Below are 11,250 nucleotides of genomic sequence, written 5' to 3'. Positions count from 1 at the left end.
GCCATAAGAAGATTCATTGCTCGAAGAGGACCACCGGTTGAGATATATTCTGATAACGGCACCAATTTCGTAGGCGCAAGCAACATTCTAAAAGAAGAAATCGAAACGATTAACTACGAGTGCGCGAACACATTCACTGATACAAATACCAGTTGGCGATTCAATCCACCATCCGCACCACATATGGGTGGTGTATGGGAACGTATGGTACGAAGTGTAAAGGAATCAATGACGGCTTTGGATGATGGACGAAAGTTGAAAGATGAACTCTTGTTGACGATACTGGCTGACGCGGAGAAACTCATACACTCACGGCCTTTGGTTTACATGCCACACACTCCTGATGACCCGGAAGCTCTGACACCGAACCACTTTCTGCTTGGACGATCCTCGGGTTTGAAAGAAACAATGATGACCGGCCCGAATCTCGCTGAAACACTACGAAGCAGCTACAAACGTTCCCGATATCTAGCGATCGAATTATGGGATCGATGGATTAAAGAGTATTTTCCATCATTGAACCTGAGGTCGAAGTGGCAGGACGACAATTCCCCGTTACGTGAGGGAAACTTAGTATTTATTGCCGAAGGCCAGAGACGCGATTGGATAAGGGGAATAGTAGTGGAGGTACACGCAGGTAGTGACGGAAGAATCAGGGAAGCAATGGTACGCACTGCTACCGGCAAGACAATTAGGCGACCAGCGATAAAACTTGCTATTCTACCTACGGAAGTGGACCGCGACTCGGACTAGACATATCGTGCAGTATTAATTTAGTTAATCCTGCTACGCTAAGGATTCACGGGGTGGGGTGTTGGCACGATATAGACCACATGCGTTCTAGACAGAAGTAATGTTTGTAAACATCGATCTGTCAACAGCAAATCGACCTAACTCCCACTTTACCCGTCAGATGGCGTACTAAATACATAGAAAGGGACGACAGGGTTAGCTTGTGCGACAACTAGTTCTCCCAGAATAGGACCAATCAGGAAGCGGTTCAACTAGGGTCAAGTTCGCACAGCTGATCGAGAACAGGGCGCCATCGCTAAACGCAAAATTAGTCACAAATTAGAAAACGGATAGGCAACACCAATTTTAAAACTACGCTGCGAACATCACCAAAAGCTAGTTTGTGAATTTTGTCATCCTTTCTTTTTTAAACTCAAATATAGATTGCTACACACGTAGCAACATCCACACTGAGATGCCTGTTTTTTTAAACGAATCAAATATTACGCAAAACGTTCACCACGTTTTTGTTTCATCATTCGCAGGGTGCGTCTCTCCGTTGTAGCTTGATACTGCGGTCCGAAAAACTCGTCCAGTTTTTCAACTGCCTGGTCATACCAGCGCGGTTCCAACATAACCAAAGACACATGATCATGGTCTTTTAAATTTTTAAACACTCGCTGTAGTGCCGGTCCTCCGAGATGTAATAGTGTTGCGAAATGAAAACCAACGCGGTGTAAATTCTTTGCCGAAACGATTTATTGTTCTACGTTTGCCAAAAAATTAGTCTTCGATTCCCGCTTTTGGTTTAGAGACCTTCTCCGTGTCCTGTCGCCACTTTTTATCCTTTCCTTGCGAACCGAACGCGATCGGTTGAAACCCGAACCGATATCTCACATATTTTAAAACGCGCGTTTACGACAGGTCGTTGGGTACCTTACGAAAAGGTTCCAACAAATAGTTTTGCTTTTTTATCCGTTTGGTCCGTTACGTTGTACGCTGCAAAGTAGCATTCCAACGCTTCCTTCCAAATTTTCCATTCTGTTGCTAGTTTAGCAGTTTCGATTTTATCGCACAGGAACATTGGTACTGGTCGCATTTCTTGCATCTACAAGAACAAAAACGAATAAAACACAAAACTAAATAAATCTTGTGTTCATCAACCAGAAACTTAATTACTGGTGTCCAGATCAGTCTTAACATCAACTGTTAAATCAATCTGCAACCACAAATATCTTTCCTCTTCTCGAGTGCTAATAAATTCTAATGGTTCTATAACCCACATACTCCTAAGATTCTATCCATCGTCTCTGTATTTCCTGAGAAAACTTTCCGAACATTCCCGAAATTACCGTAGCATGGAGAAATTTACTATCAATTCCTAGCACTGGGAATATCCATTGTTTTTTTTAGCTCCTTGCGCCTGTAATAAACATGGAGAATTCTCTTACAATTCTCGCACCTATGCTGGAGAAATGCATTCATTTCTGCCAACCTCCTTGTTGTTCTTTAACATGGAGAATTCTGTTACAATTCACGCATTTTTCTCTGGAGAAATCCATTGATTTCCGCCAACCTCCGTTTTCAAACCATGGAGAATTCTCTTACGATTCTCGCTCTTGTCCTGGAGAAATCCAATGATTTCCGCCAACCTCCTTTGCACAAACATGGAGAATTCTGAAACAATTCTCGCACTACTTCTGGAGAAATCCATTGATTTCCGCCAACCTCCTTTGAGCAACCCTGGAGAATTCTAATTCAATTCTCGCACATTTCCTGGAAAACTATTAGTTTTCGCCACTTCATGTTGGTAAAATGACGCTTTACCTAATGATGCTGCTCTTTTTAACTTTCCACAATAGAATAATCCATATTATTCTAAACTTTCTTTTATGTTGTTATTGACTTAAACTTTATTTTAACAAAACATATATATAAAACGATCAAAAGATAAAAGTAAGGTAACACGGTGCCGCGCGCGCGAGCCACGTCTATTGCTGGTGCAGATAAGATCCCGAGTGTTCGTTACATCGCAGGATCCCCGATCGTAATGGATCATGCGCGAGAGAGAGAGAAAGAGACGGCTATATTCGCTACACATCGAATGCTGTCAGTTCCCGGAAAGCATCGAGTGTGCGAAGAGGCTGCAGTCTCGGCCGACTGCAATATCTCCCCCGGCTAAATGAGCGATGACTGGCGATGACGGTGGAAGCGCTGTTGGCTCGCTAACGATTGGTTCCAGCTCCGGCTGGGTTGGCTCTGGTCGGGAAGAAGAAGAAGACCATTCCTCTAACAGTACATCAAGCGGCAGCTGATGTCCCTCAGGTGCACGGGCTACCGCACGACGCCTGATTTGGTTTATGTGGCGCCGAAGTAAACGTCCATCACTCGCAATAACGTTATACATAACGCGTCCACAGCTACGAACGATCTTTCCCGGTATCCACTTCCATGAGTTTCTATAGAAAGATTTTGTAGAAACGAGTTCGCCAGGTTGATAACTTCGCACTGAAATAAATGAGGAAGGAGATAGTGAGTGTGATGATGGGGACCGCAACAGCTCCAGTGCTGTCCTGATGGGGCGACCGAACATTTCCTCAGCTGGAGATTTCTGCTGGCTCAACTGCGCGTTTTGCGTCGATCGGTACGTCATGAGAAACAATTCCAGGGCCTCATCAAGGGACGTCTCGTCGCTCTGGATCTTCCGCAGTGCTCGTTTCAGCGTATCGACGAACCGCTCCGCCTGTCCATTTGATTGCGGATGGAACGGTGCTGTGGTGATGTGCTAGATCCCGCTGCTATTGCAAAACTCCGCAAACAAGGCGCTGGTAAATTGCGGACCGTTGTCGCTAACTAACGTTTCAGGCATACCGAAGCGAGCAAAAATGTTCCGTAACATGTAGATTTCAGGCCACTTGGAGAAAGCGTCAACCACCACTGTTGCGAAATACCAAAAGAATAGGAGAAAATGTAGATATTTACTGGGAAGAAAAATCACAAATTTAGTCTTTATTCCTTTCTTCTGGTGTTGTGGCGTACAAAGAGAGCGAGGGCGCGTATTTCGGGGCTATTTATCCCTTTTCTCCCCACCGCCATCACAACCGTCGTTGCAAAATGGAGTGCACTGTATCCCTCCGTCGACCTTTGTCGCAGAACCCTATAAATTCGCACGATCAATAGAAGTTGTGGGGTTTCGCCAACGTAAACAAACGCAGTTGTCACAACATTCTCCCCACCAGTGCGACGCTCACAAGCGTTACACTTCCCTAACGTTTGTTTTCTCTCTTCCTGATCGTAACGCCTGCTACTGTCATTTAGCAACGCGGTTCTATTGTTAAACGCGACTAGAATTGTGCATATTTTACATTGTCTTTTCCCCAGGTGTTCTAAATAAATTGGTCGCCTCGTAATCTGATCGCCAGATTGCGACTAGACTGCTTAATACAGTCAACTCGGGTTTTAGTCCCGTCGGCCGCGCCGATACAGTTCCCTCTCTCGCTACTCCTGTCCCGCTCCACTGTTCTGGCAGGTATTGTATACGTATACGGCTGTACAGGAGCGTGGTGCTTTTTATCCATCTGGTCCATATCGTTCCCACCTTCACTTTTAGATCGTTCGGGGAAAACCACACTACCAGCGACGAATCATTTCGGTTTTCCGCCAGTTTGCTGTTGTCGACGTTGTCGTGAAGTGACGGAAATAGTAAACGGACCTGCAATGGATCTTTAAAGAAACGGGAAAGCGCTCCAAACAGCTCTAGCAACCCGCGGATTAATATTACTGTGTAAGAAAGTGCATAGCTTGCACAATTCCAACCGCCAGAAATCCAACCCCTTACCAGTTTCTTACCACCATTTGCTTTTCCATCTCATTTAAGTATCACCGCGCTTGTCTCGCGGTTGCAAGAAAGCTGTAGTTCATTGTCCCTCCGGAACAATGTTGGGCTGGGGCAAATTTGCTGCAGTGTTGCGAAGTGCGGACGGACACCTTGTTCCCGTTTTGTTTCGATTCCTTTCGTATCGCACGGGAAGTATTTCTGTATAGAATTATCCGTGACCTTATTTCCTTTACGTTTACAGATGCCGCTATGACGGTCCTTGCTTGCAACAAGGGCGTTTGAGAAACAAGGACCAAACACCGTCCATCCTAGCCTGGTCTTAACCGCGATCGGTTCATGTATGTCACCCTCGATGCATCGCGACGGCTTCCCTAGGTAAACATTATCCATGCCGATAATGATGCGCGGCACTATTCCGCTGTAGGACGAGATTTTAAGCCCTTTGAGGTGCGGATACTCCTCGCTCAACTTTTGAACCGACAGTGTCTGCGCTGGAAGTTCGAGTTTTTTCAGGGTATGCACCGTTGGCAGGTTGTATATCAAAGCACCTTTGCTTAAACCCGATACTCGCAGAGATAACTTTAAAGAGCTGACTTCGTCGCGGGTCGTGCTATCAGTCCACTTCAAACTGACTGGGTGCAATTTACCGTCCATACCCAGCTCGTCTATCTGCTCACGATCAACGAATGTCGCCGATGAACCTTCATCAAGGAACGCGAAGGTCTTTACCGTGCCTTTCTCGCCGTGCACTATTATGGGAACATATCGGAAAAGCGTGTTAGTGTTAGTGATGAAGTGAGTGTTTACCGAGTGTTGCGTGCTATTGCTCGATCTTGGTGTTTCATCTTCACAGTGAAGTAGTGTATGATGGTTTTCCTGGCAGCTCTCTCTCTTCGGCAACGTGTCCTCACGAAACATGCACCCCTGTGTGTTCCGAGGCAGGTGCTACACATGCCATGTTTGTTTACATACGCACGGCGTTCTCGGACCGTGAGTTCACAAAACCTGGCACAATCAGTCAGTGTGCGGCACGAGTCGTGACAAAGTTTACATGTCCTGGTGACGTGAACATTCAAGTGATGGTTGTGCATTGGTGGTTTTCGAGCTGGCTGTGATCGTGATTGTTCAACGTGGAGATTCCTTTCGAAAGGGTTTACTTCCGTGCTCGCGGCAATCGCTATCTCTGTGAACCACTTTCCAAACTCTACGACGGACTTTCTTGGTAATTTCACCTTGTGACGTGCCCACTCTAGGCGTCTTTCTGCTGGTAGTTTTGCAACAAGTTCTTTCAGCAGTGTCACATTACAATCGTACTCTTTTAGTCCGGAAGCTTTTATTGTTGCACACATTTTGCGCACCGCCTTCCCGAAGATTGCCAGTGACTCTAGCCGCTCCGATCTAACTGGTGGCAGCCTTCTAACTTTTTCCACTAAACTGTCCACTATCAGATCTGGCCGGCCATACTCCGACCGTAGGATGTCTAAAACATCCGCCAAACCGTCAGGTAGCAATAGGAGATGGTCCACGGACTCCAATACCGGTCCCTTAAGTGCTCGTTGGAGGCGAATCAGGTTCTCCTCATCGGTGAAACCGCACGCCGCCGTGGATCGGTCATACGCTGTTATGAATAACGGCCATTGCTCTACCGTCCCGGAAAATATAGGAAGCTCCTTGGGGGTATTTTCCCGCGCCGCCTTTTGGCTTGGCGTCAAGGATGCATCGACAAATGCGCTCTGTATAGAGGGTAGTTGCTTAACCGTGGAGTTGGCACTACATGGTGCCGCCATCGCCACTGCTCCAGCCCCACATGACTGGCCAAAATATTTGGTGCGGTGCACCTTAATGGAGTCCTCTACCGCACGTCTCCACTGCGCATACTCACGTTCCATTGCAGCGGCTTGTTCTACCGCCATGGTCCGGTCGTAATCCGGAGGGACGCTAGCCGACGTCGGAGTTGAGGGTTGATGACCTCGATCCGCTTTCGCCATCGCGCCATCACTCCGTTGTGATGCGACTGCTGCTGCTGTAGCTACCCGCGTTGCACCTACCGTTGGCGGTCCGATTCCAACCGGAGTTGGTGTTGAACAACTCAAGCGGTCGCCGCCATCGCGATAAGCAGTAGCAGTGGCTCCTACGTGATCTGTTTCTCGCATCCAGATCTCCGTCTTTTCTGCGTATTCGCTTATCCGACTGTGGTGGTCAGAAATCTCTTCTTCCAACTCCAGTTCGCAGAGCTGGAGCTCCAGCTCCTTCTGAGCCTTTTCCACCTCAAATTTCCTCCTTAGGATTTCGAGGCGCTTCTTCTTAACCTCCATGCCGTGGGATAAACTCGCGGATTGGGAGGCTACCTCATCTTTTGCCGCATCTTCCACGACGCTCACGCGCCTTCCCGGGGAAATGTCGGACATTTCGCCTAGCTGCTGCTGTGGCTCTACCACTTCACAGCTTGCGTCCTGTTCTGCTCGTGCATCCATTTTCCGCAACCACGGGTTTTCACTGCCTGTCGAAAAGGGTCACTCGCGAATTTGTGCTGCTCCCAACGGTGAGACTTATACACGGTTGTTCCACGCGCGTATATTTTTTACGATTTCGACGACCACGGGATCGTTACACGACACTTTTTTCAACCGCACGGTGTATCACTAGACTCTCAACGAAGAGATTTATAAGTGTCTTCAGTGCGATTTCTGCGTAACTCTTTGGTGAAGATTCACATACGCTAGTGTAGTTAACGAATAACCGAGTGAAATCCCGTACAATGAAAGTAAATTTGTGAAATGTTGCGAAATACCAAAAGAATAGGAGAAAATGTAGATATTTACTGGGAAGAAAAATCACAAATTTAGTCTTTATTCCTTTCTTCTGGTGTTGTGGCGTACAAAGAGAGCGAGGGCGCGTATTTCGGGGCTATTTATCCCTTTTCTCCCCACCGCCATCACAACCGTCGTTGCAAAATGGAGTGCACTGTATCCCTCCGTCGACCTTTGTCGCAGAACCCTATAAATTCGCACGATCAATAGAAGTTGTGGGGTTTCGCCAACGTAAACAAACGCAGTTGTCACAACATTACCCTAAAAAGTAATACCCTTCCAGTGGCCCAGCATAGTCCACGTGTACTCTACGCCAGGCGCCCGATGGTTTTGGCCATGTCGCTGGTGTTGCTCGAGGGGGTGCTTTAGCGGCTGCCAAACAGGATCCACAAGATGCCACGTAGCTCAAAATATCGTCGTCGATCGTTGGCCAATATAGGTAGCTTCTCGCAATCGCCTTCATTCTCTGCATCCCCGGATGACCCTTGTGCAGCAGCAGCAAACAACGGGAACGCAGTTTCTCCGGGATGACCACTCTCTTCCCGAAAAGTATACACCCCTCAACGGTTGAGAGCGATTCTTTCCTATTGTGGTAACGTGCCAAATCTGCTCCGAAGGATACATCATGCGGCCATCCGTCCTGCACGTACTTATGAACTTTCCGGAGCAAGGGGTCAGTCTGCGTAGCTGTCTCAACGTCTCTAAAACATAAAGGAAATGAGCTAAGCGCATTAATGGCAACTGACCTTAAGTCGTTTTCTAGCAACAGGCTGGCGATGACGTATTCAGCTTCAGATTTGGCGTGATGATGTATGAGCCGAGATAACACATCGGCGTTTCCAAATGAGCCTGTTGCTACATACTCGATGTCCATGTCATACAGCTGAAGAGTAAATGCAAACCTCTGCAGCCGGTTTGCTGTGTATGTCGGAATTCCTTTCTTACTGCCAAATATGTGTACCAATGGTCGGTGGTCGGTCTGCAGTGTGAAATGACGACCGTATATCATGCGATGAAATTTGGTTACAGCGAAAATTATTGCCAGTACTTCTCTGTCGATTTGGCTATAACCAATCTCCGCCTTGCTGAGTGCTCTGGATGCGTGTTGAACCAGGATCGTGGTTCAGCTGTGCCTATGTGATTGCAATAGTTATCCATCGGGACGGTCCCCAAGCCGAAAAGATGAATTAAATCCGCCCCGAACAATGACACATCCGCTTTTGACACGCGAATTGTCACTTGCTTGGTGGTATTATAAATGCTCACGTTCCCCGTCCGGCAAAATGAGTGTATTTTTTGAGTGATTTGAGTGACGCTGTCGAAATACAGTGTCCCTTCGACCAATGAGTTACCCACTCACGCAAGCCCTCCCCCACCCCACCCGTAACGCACGGTGCGCTCTGCAGTTCTCAATGTGTTTGTGTTCTTTCGAGCCATGCTACGAACACATGTAAAGATAGTTGTTTCTTTCGTTTCTCGTTTTCTTTCATGAATAGACACGATCGCAAATGCGCACTTATTCTAAAAGCAAACACAAACACGGTCATTTTTGGTTACATGAAACACTTTATTGAAACTTAATGTAAACTTTCGTCACACATTTAGAACCTAACAAAAACACACATCATGTCGTCATCCTGCTAAGTACGACCTCCATCCAGCAAACACATATCTGTGAATAAATGGATCCTTACCTGTCGATGCCCGCACTGCATATGCGTCTGTACACACTGTTTTTTTACGCTTTCGTCCTTTAATCCGCATACGAGGATGAGACACTTAAAATCTTCCTCCGTCATTGAAGAAAATTCTGCATCGACGCACGCTTTATTCACTCGACAGGTAAATGCTAGCAGATCCTCGGTGCGCGTTTTGGTAATATTAAGACGCTTGAAGCGTTTGCTTAACACCGACTCCATTTTGCCGAACAGGACGGTAAGCTTTTCCACCATTTCGTTGAAGCTGAAATCTCGCGGTGCACGCGGCAAAATGAAATTACTAAACCGGGCGTGTTCAGCGGTTCCAAGCTTACGTCCCAGGAGTCGAACCTTGGCGGCGTCATCCAAGAGGATGCTTCCCTCACGAAACAAATCTACATACCGCGTGTACCATGATTCGAAGGTTACTCCCGCTTCTGGATCGTACCGGAACTCACTAATATTACCAGCGAGGGCTTCCAGTATCAACTCCGGGTTGCTCGGTTTTGGCACAAATTGCAGATCGGGTGTCGGTGGCTGCTCCTGCTGCTGTTGTTGTTGCACGAGCTGTGATAACAGTTGCTGTTGCTGTGCCATTTGCTGCTGCTGTTTGGCCAATTGCTGTTGTAAAAGCTGCAGCGGCGATGAATCCGATGGCGTGTGCTGCGGTGGCTGGGGGTGAATGAACCCTGGGTTCAGGACCCCATTTTGTGAGAGACGACGTTGCTCCTCGATGATCGGCGTCTCTTCTGGGCTGGACATTCTGCGGCGTTTCCCAACTTGTCGTTGACCGTTTCCACTAAAACTCGTCGCCACTTTTATGTTGTTATTGACTTAAACTTTATTTTAACAAAACATATATATAAAACGATCAAAAGATAAAAGTAAGGTAATACGGTGCCGTGCGCGCGAGCCACGTCTATTGCTGGTGCAGATAAGATCCCGAGTGTTCGTTACATCGCAGGATCCCCGATCGTAATGGATCATGCACGAGAGAGAGAGAAAGAGACGACTATATTCGCTACCCGTCCGGCAAAATGAGTGTATGTTTTTAGTGATTTGAGTGACGCTGTCGAAATACAGTCGGGGCGACTATGGGCTTCGAACGACTAGATCCGTTCGCCGCGGTTGTCAGAAGGCGCTCACTTGGCGCTCAGTTTTAAAATAACGTACCATTGAGAGACCGCAAGAAGCGCGCGAAAGAATGAGTTCTACCTGCCGGGGTCGAACGTTCCCGTTTGTATGGGGAGAAATCCGCGAGGTTTTGCGCTGCGGATTTGGAACGAATGTTGTTTTCAATGAAACGTTTTGCTTCAAATTTAGCTTTAAATGATTGAACTTAGAGGTATGTAACATTTTGAAAATGTTTTGTGATCTATTTCCAATAAAACAAGTTTTCATCAGGTTTGAAAATTCATAAAAAATATATCGGAATATAAATATACATACAAATATCTATAATACAAAAGTAATATATATATATATATATATATATATATATATATATATATATATATATATATATATATATATATATATATATATATATATATATATATACATATATATTTATATTACTTTTGTATTACAGATATTTGTATGTATATTTATATTCCGATATATTTTTTATGAATTTTCAAACCTGACGAAAACTTGCGAATATATATATATATATATATATATATATATATATATATATATATATATATATATATATATATATATATATATATATATATTGTAAAACCTCGAGTTTTACCAATTTGAATTAAACGTTCAAGTTATAACAGAGGCACAAAATCGCAAGGCAGAAGAATAAACGGAAGGCTGAAGGTGTTGTCAGTACAACGATCCGTTAACGAATGATCTTTATTTTGACATTCAGATTATCGCACAGTTGTCACGGTGATGGTCATATTCTGATCCGGCATATTGAGCACTATGGTCTTATCAGGGGTCAAATCTCCAGGATATTACAGCTCGGCTATCCTGACAAACAAATTGACCTCAATTTGAGCGGCTTTACTGTAGAAATCTTCAATACTTATTGAACAGAGCTGGCATGAGAATAACTCACATACTTTCAATCACAACTGCTTTTCTGACCAACATCTCCTCCGGAAGTCTTGCTGAAGTTTACGGAAGTTACAGCCAAGCATGAGGACGATGATGA

The sequence above is a fragment of the Anopheles coluzzii genome, chromosome 2, assembly GCF_943734685.1.
Source record: "Anopheles coluzzii chromosome 2, AcolN3, whole genome shotgun sequence".
Lineage (NCBI taxonomy): Eukaryota > Metazoa > Arthropoda > Insecta > Diptera > Culicidae > Anopheles > Anopheles coluzzii.
The sequence above is the reverse complement of the archived record's forward strand: the minus strand, read 5'-3'. Positions refer to the sequence as shown.